General features: G+C 38.5%; 1 pseudogene; it reads left to right on the top strand.

Annotated features, from left to right (window-relative positions):
- Window positions 1-3,720: 3,720 nt before the first annotated feature.
- LOC121488263 lies at window positions 3,721-4,173 on the top strand (annotated as a pseudogene).
- The last annotated feature ends 7,937 nt before the right edge of the window (window positions 4,174-12,110 follow it).

The following is a 12,110-nucleotide window of genomic DNA, read 5'->3' as shown; positions in this document are numbered from 1 at the left end:
TGTACACACTGTTGTATAACTCCCTTTATTACTTAACAGTACTTCTCAGAGATTTCAGAGAAGATCTCAACAGGTAACAACAGATAAAGGGCTTCTTTATTACTGTTTTATGGCTGTATCCAATTCCATCATGTGGGTGCATCACAATTCATATCACATCAATTCACATCAGTCCACTACTGCCAAGTACTTAATTCATCATCTTTTCCTACTAGCAAACAGCACTACGTAAATATTCTTGAATAAATGTCTCCTCCCACATAGGTAATTATATCTATAGAATAAGCTAGCAAGTGGAGTTTCTGGAAAAAGGACAGGATATTGCACATTTGTAAATTTGATAAAAATCTGCCAGTGTCCCTCCATACAAGCTGCCCCAATTACATTCCCATTCACTGCGTAGAAGTGCAGTGTGGAGAACACTGCACACACTCTTCCAACGCAGTGTGCTATCAAAGTGTTATCTTTGCCAGCGTGATGATTGAAAATTGGTATCTCACTGCAATTTCATTTTCCATTTCTCTTACTCCAAGTAAGAATGAGAGTCTTTCAATATGTTGAATGATGCATTTTTAAAGAAACAATCTGAGGTACAATTTGGTAAATTGGTTACCAACAATTTGATACTATCAATTTACTGGATCTAATACCATTCCCGTTACTACAGTTGTTTCTGCCAAAGGCCAGCTCCACTTGTGCACAATATCCCTCTTCCAAGTGCTCAGGACACTGCTCTAGCAATGCTCCCCTCTCCAGCACCACAGTGGGTCATTACCATTTAAATACAGGCACCCTACATTCCCTCTTAAAAACAAAACAAAATCAAAATCTTCCCAAAATTCCCTTCTGAGCTTTATAGTCAGTCTTGCTTCCTCAACACTCCAAAGAAATAACTCTTGTCAAAGTCACTAATGACCTCTAGGTTGCTAAAGAAAATGGGTATTTCCCAAGTCATCTGATCTGATGTAACAGCAGTATCTGAAATTCTTGATCACACTCTTCTTCTTGAAATACTTTTCACTTGGCTTCCAGGACATCACATTTTTGGGTTTTCCTCCTACCTCACTGGCAATGCCTTCTGTCTCTGCCAATTTCTGCTCATCTCCCCCACCTGCGAATGCTTGATATTAGAGCATGACAGGACTCAAACTTTAGACCTTTTTTCTGTCTATGCTCATGCCCTAGTGATCTCATCCAGTTTCTTTCTTTATATACCAACTGTATTACTAATGCCACACAACTATATTTCCAGCATAAATATGTGCCCTGAACTACAGACTTTATAAATAGTCTACTGCCTACTGGACATCTTGCCATAAGTTGCTAATAGGAATCTATAAATGCTCCAAACAGAATTCCTGATTTTCATCTCCCCCAAAATCTATTTGATCATATTCTTCCCTGTTTCAGTAAGTTGCAAATTCATTTTTCCAGCTGTTCAAGCCAAAAACCTTGAAGTCTTCCTAAACTCCTTTCTTTCTCTCACATCCCATATTCAATATATTAGAATATCTTGTTGGTTTTAATATTCAGAATGCAAACACTTTTTATTGCCTCTAGCTCTGTCATGATGGTATAGCCAGCCTCATTTCTCAGGTGGATTCTTGCTATATCCTCTCAACTGGCTTTCATCTCTGTCCTATAACATAAAATCTCAACTACTAGCCAGAGTGCTCTTTCTAAAATATGAGTCAGGCTAAGTCAACTCTTTTTTAAAATTCCCCCAATACTGGGGTGACTGGGTGGCTCAGTCAGTTAAGCCTCTGCTTTCAGCTCAGGTCAGGATCTCAGAGTTCTGGGATGGAGCCCAACATCAGACTCCCTGCTCAACGGGGAGTCTGCTTCTCCCTCTCCCTCTGCCTCTTCTTCCTGCTAATGTGCTCTCTCACACGTTCTCTTTCTCTCTCTCTCAAATAAATAAATACAATATTTTTAAAAATCTTCCACAATCTTACCATCTCACTAAAAGTAAAACACAAAGTTATATAAAACTCAAGATGCTACATGGTCTGGCATACCTCCATTTCGGAACTTTTTTCCCATTTGGCTCTCCTTTTTATTTTGCCCAGTCAATACTGGACTGAAGCTCTCTGCTACTCCTGAAGCACACCAAGCATGCTCCTACTTCATGCTCACATACCTGATGTTCTCTTTCCATGGAACACTCTCTTTCCAGAGTGCCATAAGCCTTGTTTTCTCCTTTCCTTCAGATACCTACTCAACTCTCACCTTATTAGAGAAGGTTTCTCTAATCAATTGTGTAAAATGACAATCTCCATCTCCTGCCTGGCATTCCAAAAAGGAAAAAGGACATTCACTGGTGGCATAGCCAAAAGGATTTCCAAAACTTCTATGATTGTTTCTCCCCAGTCCAAACTCATCAAGATGCTCTTCTTATCAAGATGCTTAACTTGGGGGGTGCCTGGGTGGCTCAGTCGGTCAAGTGTCCACCTTTGGCTCAGGTCATGACCTCAGGGTCCTGGTATCAAGCCCCACATTGGGCTCCCTGCTCAATGGGGAGCTTGCTTCTCCCTCTGCCTCTGCTTGCTACTCCCCCTGCTTATGCGCACTCTCTGTCAAATTAAATAGATAGATAGATAGATGATAGATAGATAGATAGATAGATGATAGATAGATAGATAGATAGATAGATAGATAGATAGATAGATAATAGATAGAATCTTTTTAAAAAATGCTTAACTTGGGTATGTTTTAGTCTCCTTATCTATAAAATGTGGGACAATAGTACCTACCTCTGAAAAGCATTATGAGAGTCACATAAGATAACTTATGTAAAAATATTTAACACAATTCTTGACACAAAATAAGTAATTAATATTAGCTATTTCTATCTTCATTATCATTGATTTTATTTCTAATACTACCACCAATTAAAATCAGGTCCTCCTTACACCATGAATATTATCATAGCATTATTCTAACTGATATTTCCAATATTTCTCCATTCAAATAAAACAAAATCGCCCTCCATAAAATATCCACAATTCTCAAAAACCTCCAGCTACTCTTAATTGTCTATAGAATAAGATCAAAGTTCCTCAGCCTGGCATTCAACACCCTGCACAACAGGCCTTATCAGGACTTATCTCCATAACTAATTCCCCACTGTTTTGCATCAAGTCAATGGATGAACTTGGCTATCAGAGTATCTCACACACACTCCAACCTGAGCCCTTTGCAAGTATCATTCCCTCTATCTAGAATGTTTCTTCTCCTTTGAGTACGTGAAAGCTCTAGCTATGTTCAGATATTTCTCATGGCTTTACTGAATTTTTTTCATCTTGAAATATTGTATTTCAATATATTCCATGTATTGCCTATTCTAAAACTATCTAATAGTAATATAATGCAAACCACATGGGTAATATTAAATTTACCAGCAACAGCATTACAAAACTTTAAAAGAAACAGATGAAATTAAATAAAATAATATATTTGATATATGTAAAATATTATCTATGCAAAATATTATATATGTAAAATATTATCATTTCAATGTATAATTAATGTAAAAGAATTACTAGTGAGATATTCTACATTATTTTTTGTATTGTTTCCAAAATCCAGTGAATATTTTACATATATAACACATCTGAATTCAGACACTAAGTTTTCATAGGAAATAATTGCTCTATATTGGGCTTTATGGAACATACAGTCAAAAAGCAAACTGACAGCTTTTCTCAGGAAGCCAGGAAGATGGTGGACATTCAGACTGACCATGCCTACCGAAAGTAGCCAACTATCACTCAAAATAAAAAGAAGGTCCTGCTTGGAGAAACTGGCAAGGAGAAGCAACCATGATACTACAAAAAGATTGTCCTGGGCTTCAAGACACCCAAGGAGGCTACTGAAGGTACCTCTATTGACAAGAAATGTCTTTTTATTGGTAATGTCTTCATCTGGGGTGGGTTGTATCTGGTGTGGTGACCAAGATGATGATGCAGAGGACCACTGTCCTCCACTGAGAGTACATCCGCAAGTACAACCACTCTGAGAAACATAAGAACATGTCGGTGCACCTGTCCCCATGCATCAGGGATGCCCAGATTGACAACATTGTCACAGTAGGCAAGTGCCAGCTCTTGAGCAAGACATGCTCATGAAGTCACAAAGGCCACTGGCACCAACAAACAATTCCAGATGTTCTGAGACTACACATCTGCCCACATTCCTGAAGAAAATAAAGCTATTTTCCCAGGACAAAAAAAAGTAAATGACACACCTGAGTTGTTCCAAACATTCATAAAGGTTTTTTTATTAACTTAATACATATCAGTTTTTAAATTTAAAATAATTAAAATTAAATAAAATTTAAAATTCAGTTCCTCATTTACACTTACCATATTTCAGTTGCTCAGCAGCCACCTCGGGCTAGTCACTACAGTATTGGACACCAAAGACTTATACTTTTCATTAGACTATTAACTAAGTACTGTATCTTGTGTCACTACCCTGTGTATGATTTACCATGGCAATGAAAATTATCTCACTGATCGCCAAACAATTTTCTGCCCCCTATAGACTACCTACCATTAGTGATAGCTAATTCAAATGAATGTTTTAGATGTAAAGTCCTATATGGTCCATTATTTCCTTCTTTGAGCCGCTGAAATTCCAAATATATATGTATATATACATTTGTGTGAATGCGTGCATCAAAGAGAGAATTCATTTTCCCCCATAACAGTCCTTAACCTCTCAGTGCATCTCCATTGGTCTGAATAACTAAAAATTAATTAGAAAAAATAAAAATAATCTGCTATTCCATTTGATCTTGCCAAAGACATCAATCAAGCAAAAGCTGACTTGAGCAGATGGATTTACTACTAATTCTTTCTGACCACCAATAGATCTTTCTCATTTCCTAAAGATATAAACTCTAGTCTTCAGACCACAGGATGGGAGTTCCAGAGATATAAGAATTCTATAGAAACTAGCTCTATGCCAAATCCCACAAAACTTAGCTTAGGAACAGTTGACTTTAGGTATAATTTTATAGAGGGCAAGTAACCCTAGTTTTGAAAATTTCTGAGGACCAATATTCACAGACATATCACCTAAATTAATACTTCAGACCAAAAAATCCCATTACAGACTTTCTTATCCTAAACACTAAAAGAAAAAGACATACTTGTGAAATTTTCCCAATCTGGGCATAGCATTTTAGCTTCCAGGAGGTTTTCAAGCATGCATGTACAACCTGAAGAAGATCCAAGACCCAGCTCAATACCACAGCACACTACCAGAAAAAAGGGGGGGGAAAAGACATTTCAGGAATTTAAGATCCATAAAACCCTCACAAATTCAGATGTGAGTTGTATTATGAACAATAAACACTTACAGAACACCTGCTGTGTGCAAAACACACTGCTTGCCCTTGTGATTAAATTAAATCCCCTCTACTTAAGCATCAGAGGCCACCCCTCTTGCTCTCCAGAAGCTCAAATCCTTATTATCTGTCAGACCACTGCATCCCTTCTCACAATAGTAGGTGATCCCTTTCAGCCTGGTCCTCAACTCAGAGAAGTGCTGGAAAAGCCCAGTGATCACACTCATACAATAACTAATCATATCTAGTCTCCTTTTCAATTTTCCCCCAATTACTTCTGTGCAAAAGACTTTGAAAGTCTATTTCTAACGAATGCAAAAAAAATTTAGAAGTCTTTGTCTCTAATTCATCATATTTCCTCTGTCATAGTCCATGCCATCTTCCTTAAACATCCTTATAAATTTACTAAAAATGTCCCACTATTTTTCTGATCAGAAAACCTCTATTTCAAAACAGATACTTCAAATTCTTAAGAGCATATTTCCTTCATATTGATACAGAGATAGATTTCATTCCTATCTGCAATATACTGTTAACTTCTTGAAGCTCAGAAACCACATCTTCTACTTTTTCCCTGCTTTCTAGTCCACAGCTGGATGTGGATTTATATCAAACCTGCATGAGTATCACATCACACTGGAATTCTGCTTTCAAAAGTGCAAGCTAAGAGGATTTTGGTAGACAAGATTTTATTTTCAGAGTAGGAATAAAGGAATAGAATAATCCCCAGAGATCCCGCTCTAGACCTCCCCAGCCAGCTGCTGTGCCTCCTCACCTGGCCCCTCTTGGGAAATACAGGAAAAAGCAAAATGAGAGATCAGGACAGAGCCTGGACACAGCCGTAGGCTAGGATTTGCTCGTAAGTAAACAGCTTCTGACCTGAACTTGCTAGCATTCTCTCTCTCTGAGACAGCAAAAGAGACAGGAGGTGCACAATGGGGCTCCTAATTTTCAGTAGGCCTTCAAGTCGGATCACCTTACACCTGTACATTTTATCACTTGAGCACACCGCTTTTCCCAAAAGGACGCCCTCTCAAGCTGGATATTCAGAGTCAAAAACAAGTCACTGGAATCAAAGCCCACCAGCCACAAAGAACATCCACTTAGGAGAACTATAGCCACTTAGTCGTCAAATTTGGCCACATGGATCACTATCACTTTGTTTTCTGGTAATGGTTTTACTTGGGGTTAAAGAAATTTTACTCCTATCTTTATAAGCTTTCTTGAAAAGGTCCAAAATATTAAGTTTACCTTATCTATGAAATGTAAGAGAAAAGAGAAGAAGAATTTCCTTCAAATCAAACTATAATTCTGTATTTAAGGCTATAACATAAGATTAAAATATTAGTTATAATACTATATACACTTAAATGGTGTTGGTTCTTAGAACAGGTTTGTATATTAATTCATTTAATCATAATTTATCAACTGTAAAGCACTTTTTCCAATGGCCACATTTAAGTGCCACAAAAGCAAAAGAAAATCGAATATCAAACTATTTTTTTTCCATAGGCTTGTATTTGCCTTTTCCTGAAAGGGAAATGTCAGGAGGACTGGTAAAATGTGTAAGATGACATAACACTTCCTTGTCCCAACAGTCCTTACTCACTCCTCATATGGAGACATATCTTCACAATAACAGAGCCCACACGACTCTTAACCCTTCAGGAAAACTGACTTGGCAAACTGCCCTTCCCAGCAGCCAGCAGATGCCAAACAGAGGAAGTGTATTTGCTCCTTGCATCGGCTACTCCCTGGAAGATTCCAGAGCTGTTACTGGCTATGGCTTCAGGCTTATCTAGAGACGTGTCACATGTTTGTGCTGTTATGTGATCCACCCTGGCTGCCTTGTGCTCCTAAAAGCTTTTTCCATTCAATGACTTTTACACATTTCTAACAATTGTGAATGAGGTGCTATGTGACTGCCAATCACAAGGAAAGGCTTTTGTGGGTAGGGGAAGGCAATCTCTCACCACCTGAACACAACCCAACTGTGAAAGCAGAGCTTCCTCCCTCAGCACCCTGCACTCTGGCTTCCCACCACCAGCATCCACCACAACAACTGTCCCACCACCACCACCTCTGGTGCCTATAACCTCTTCACAGAAACTTCCCTTAGCAAAGGATTCTTTAATTGCTAAATCCAATGGACATTTCTTGGGCCTCTTTACTCAACTTCTCTGGAGCCATGACTGTTGACCCTGGAACTGCTGCTCTGGGCTGCCCAGGACCACACTGCCCTACTCCTTCCACCATTGTGGCTGCAGCTTCTCAGCTCCCTGCCTTGCTTATTCTCTGGTTTCCCTTTTTGTGTTGACATTACCCAGGTGTCTCAGTCAGTTCAGACTGCTACCTAGCAAAGTACCATAGACTGCATGGCTTATAAACAACAGAATTCTGTTTCTTACAGTTCTAGAAGCTAGAAGTTTAAAGAGATCAGGGTGCTAGCATGGTTGAGTTCTGGTGAGGACTTTCTTCCAGGCTGCAGATGGCCAACTTCTTGTGATAGCCTCACATGACAGAAAGAGGACATGAGAGCTTTCTGGGGTCTCTTTTAGATCCCAATCATGAAGACTTCACCTTCATGATCTCCCAAAGGCCTCACCTCTTAATACCATCATATTGATTGTTAGGATATCAGCATATAAATTTGAGAGGGGACACATTCTGTCCATAATTAACACCAGATCTATGTCCCAGCCTCTCTCCTTCCTTCTCTACCAGTTTTCCCTAGAGAATCATGTTTGTGCTTGCAGTATGAACCCACATGATGTCAACTCTAACCTTCATTTTCAATTCCCACTGCTCTCCTAAACTACATATATACCATTGTAACTGCCCAGGAACATCCCAACTTGGATGCTCATATGTGCCTCACACTGAAATACATTCTTTTACCACTCCCTCCTACCCAGCAAAGTCTTTTCTCCTGAACCCCTTATGTCAATTAGTGGTATCACTATGCCCATGGCTACTCTGCCACTTTGAAGCATGGCTATAAATTCTTTGACATACCTGAGATTTCTGAGATTGGGTCATAAAAAAAAAAATGGCAGTTACACCTTGGTTTCTGGGAGCACATGTTCTTAGAGCCCTGGGCCATGACACAGAAAGTTTGATGATCCTAAAATGACCATGCTTGAGAGGTCACATGTAGGGTACTCTGGCCACTCATATAAGTGAAGAGGCCATCTCTGAAGTGGGTTCTCCAGCCCAGCCCTTCCAGCCCCCAGCCATTCTAGGTAACCCCTACCATTTCCATCATCCCACAAAACATCTCAGACATTGTGAAGCAAAGGGGAGTTGTCACCACTGTGCTCTTTCTGAATTCTATATTCACAAAAGCCATGTATATTTTTAAAAAGACTGCTTTATGCCACTAAATTTTGTGATGGTTTATAATGCAACAATAAATATTAACTTCCTAAACTTCAAACATGGGAGTCATTACCTTTTTCTCTCCACGTTTTTATTAACAAATAATTTCATTAAGGGCCTACTATGTGCCAAGCACTATAGCAAATATTGATGATACCAATAAATTATGGTCTAGTAAAGAGGCAGTGCAAAGAAAAGAAACCACAATAAAACAAAACATCTCCCAATCTTGTTCCAGGGAAATTAAGACATATGTTTTTCAAAAGAGATGTTTCATGGACAATCAATTCTGGAACCATTGGATAAAAACAAGTTTCTTTCCTGAATTACTTCTCAGGACCATTAATACTCAAATGTGTATAATAAATATATAATAGAAATCTAGAGTACAGAGTTTTCCAAAATTATGACCATAGGATAGATTTGGGGGTTTTGTTTATTTTCTTGCTTTGTTTTGAAAAGAAACTCAAGGAATACAGTCCTACAAAACATCAGGGAGGTAATTCATTCAATAATTAGATGTAGAACATAAACTGGGAGCCTAGGAGAAGGGGTGTCAGGGCCTTTTCTCAGTAATTAGGGGACAATTCAAGGAGGAAGTAGCATTTAAAGTGAGACATAAAGAGCAAGAGGAAGGTGCCAGAGGGCAAGCTGTAGGAAGGCAGATGACTGACCTGTGCAGAAATACTGAAATGCAAGCAGACCTGGCTATTTAAGGACACTTTAAGGAAATGCTATAGAACTCTAATATTTTTGTCTCTTTCTGAGAGACAGATGCTAAAATTTCAAGTTCAGGTCAGAAGCTGTTTACTGACTGCAAATCCTAGCCTAGGGCTGTGTCCAGGCTCTGTCCTGATCTCTCATTTTGCTTTTTCCTGTATTTCCCAAAAGGGGCCAGGTGAGGAGCCACGGCAGCTGCCTGGAGTTATCCCTCATCTCTTTATTTCTGTACTTACAGTAAATGTTTTCTTACTTTAAAATCTACTTCTTATGTCTGCACTTTGAAAATAAGAAATCAACTTTATCTAATGTCCCCACAACTTGTATACTACTGCACATGAGATGCTGTGGTTTAGATAATCCTGACCATATCCAAGATGTGATTCCTTCACTTAATAGCCTTGTATTTTTCAGGTAAGAATAGTGCTTCTAATCTGAGATTATTTAAAATATATGTGCCCTGACTCCACATGAAGAATGTCTATTAAAGTGTTGGTATTTTATAAAATAAATGCTGAAAAGTTTTACAGAAATTCACAAGACTATTTTAAAATGATATTTTACAACAAAATAAAGGTGATATTAGAGGTTGTAAATACTTTGTTTATATGTAATATATATAAATTAAAAAATTCTCTGTCTCTTTCTCTGTGTCTCTATCTCTCCGTGTCTCTGTCTCTCTCTCACTATATATATATATATATAGTATATATATAGTATATATAGTTAGTAGTATAGTATAGTATAGTATAGTATAGTATAGATGCATATACTGCCAAAACATGTAAGGCAGACTTGAAAGTCATTTTTATACAAGAAGGATTATCTGTCTCTCTCTCTCTCATCCTTCCAAGAGATGGAGTAACCATGAGGGAATTCTAGCAATTAAGGTCTAATGAGGCATAATCAAAAACCAGGAATAATGTGCCTAACTGGTTTTGATCTTGGAAGGTTTGAAACCATGTAGGTTTTATTCCTGAGCAGGTGAACTATTAACTGCCCAATTAAAGAACATTACACTAGAATTTCTCATAGAACTACCAACTCTTAGAGACAGAATGGTGTGAGCAACAACGTACAGTGTGACAGGACACGTTTATGTGCAACTCCCCAGCTAGAAAGTGTTCCTGGCTGACAAAGGGATAGCTGAGTCAGTGACAAGCTTTCCAGCCTTTGGGGTACCACACAAAGGACCCACTTAGGTTTTACCCCACCCAGAGGCCAATAAAGCTGAGAAGAATTAAGACATCTCATCTGCAGTGGCCAGTGTGCCTGCAGTTGGTCCTCACTGCTGGTCCTGAACCATCATATGTATGTCTGCAGCCAGCCATTGCCACTATACAGAAACCTGCAGGTAGTACCTGCAGACAAGCAAGTGTGCACCATCACTCTGACCACCACCAATACCTACCCTGTATCTAGCCCTGAACCTGGGGGTGCTGCTAAGGATTTCAACAGACTTTGCAACCACTGTAGACCCCAATACTCACCAAAAAACACATTGTTGTTGATTCTATGGGCCTCAGAAGCTTAAGCAATGAGACATCATACTCCTCCCACACAAGGAGCACCACATGACCCTGAACTTGATGTCCTGTACCACTAGACCCATAATCATAGCATACCTCACTATGCCCCCCCAATAGGTGAAAGTCTTCCCTTACTGAAGTCAGTCCATAGTCTGGGAGATGTTACTGCTTCTTCAACTGCACAGATATCTACACAAGGCCATAAGATTCGCAAAGTATTGGGGAAACATAATATCAACAAAAGAACACAATAAGCTTCCAGTAACTGAACCCAAAGAAATGGAGATACATCAATTGTCCAGCAAAGATTTCAGGATAATTGTTTTAAAGATGTTTAGAGCTATAAGAAAATATAGAAAAACAAGGCTTACTGCAACACCATTAAGAGAAACAATCTACACATCATTGGATTCCCAGAAAAGGAAGACTGAGAGGAAGGAGTGAAAAGGTTATTTAAAGAAACAATGGCTGAGAACTTCCCAAGCCTGGGAAGGGATTTAAATATCCAAGTTCAGGAAGCTAATAGTCATCTCACAATTTCAATCCAAAATTATTTTCTCTAAGACACATTATTTAAAAGTTGTCTAAAATCAAAAACAAAGAATTTTAAGCAACAAGAAGAAAAAAAATTCTTGTATACATGGGAGTCCCACAGGACCATCAGTGGATTTCTTGGCAGAAGCCTTGCAGGCCAGGAAAGTGTAGAAGGATATATTCAAGATGCTGAAAGAAAAAACTGCCAACTGAGAATACTTTACCCAGCAAAGCTCTCCTTCAAAGATGGAGAGCTCCTTCTTTCTCATTCAGAAATGAAAGCAAGATAAAGACTTTTACAAACAAACAAAAGCTGAGGGAGTTTATCACCACTAGACCTGCCTTACAAGAAATGCTAAAAAAAAAAAAAAAGTTTGTTCCTCAAGCTGAAACAAAAGGATACTAGCAAATAACATGAAAACATGAAAATATACAACACTCTGGTAAAAGTAAGTACACAGTCAAATTCAGAATACTCTAATACTGTGATATGGTGGTATGCTTAACCCTTAACTCTAGCATGAAGGTTAAAGGACAACTGTATTAAAAATAACTACAGCAAGAGGTTAAATGATAGAACACTTATGAAAGAAACT

This window comes from Vulpes lagopus, chromosome 3, assembly GCF_018345385.1.
Source record: "Vulpes lagopus strain Blue_001 chromosome 3, ASM1834538v1, whole genome shotgun sequence".
Lineage (NCBI taxonomy): Eukaryota > Metazoa > Chordata > Mammalia > Carnivora > Canidae > Vulpes > Vulpes lagopus.
Note: the sequence above shows the minus strand (reverse complement) of the source record. Positions and strands in the feature narration are given on the sequence as shown.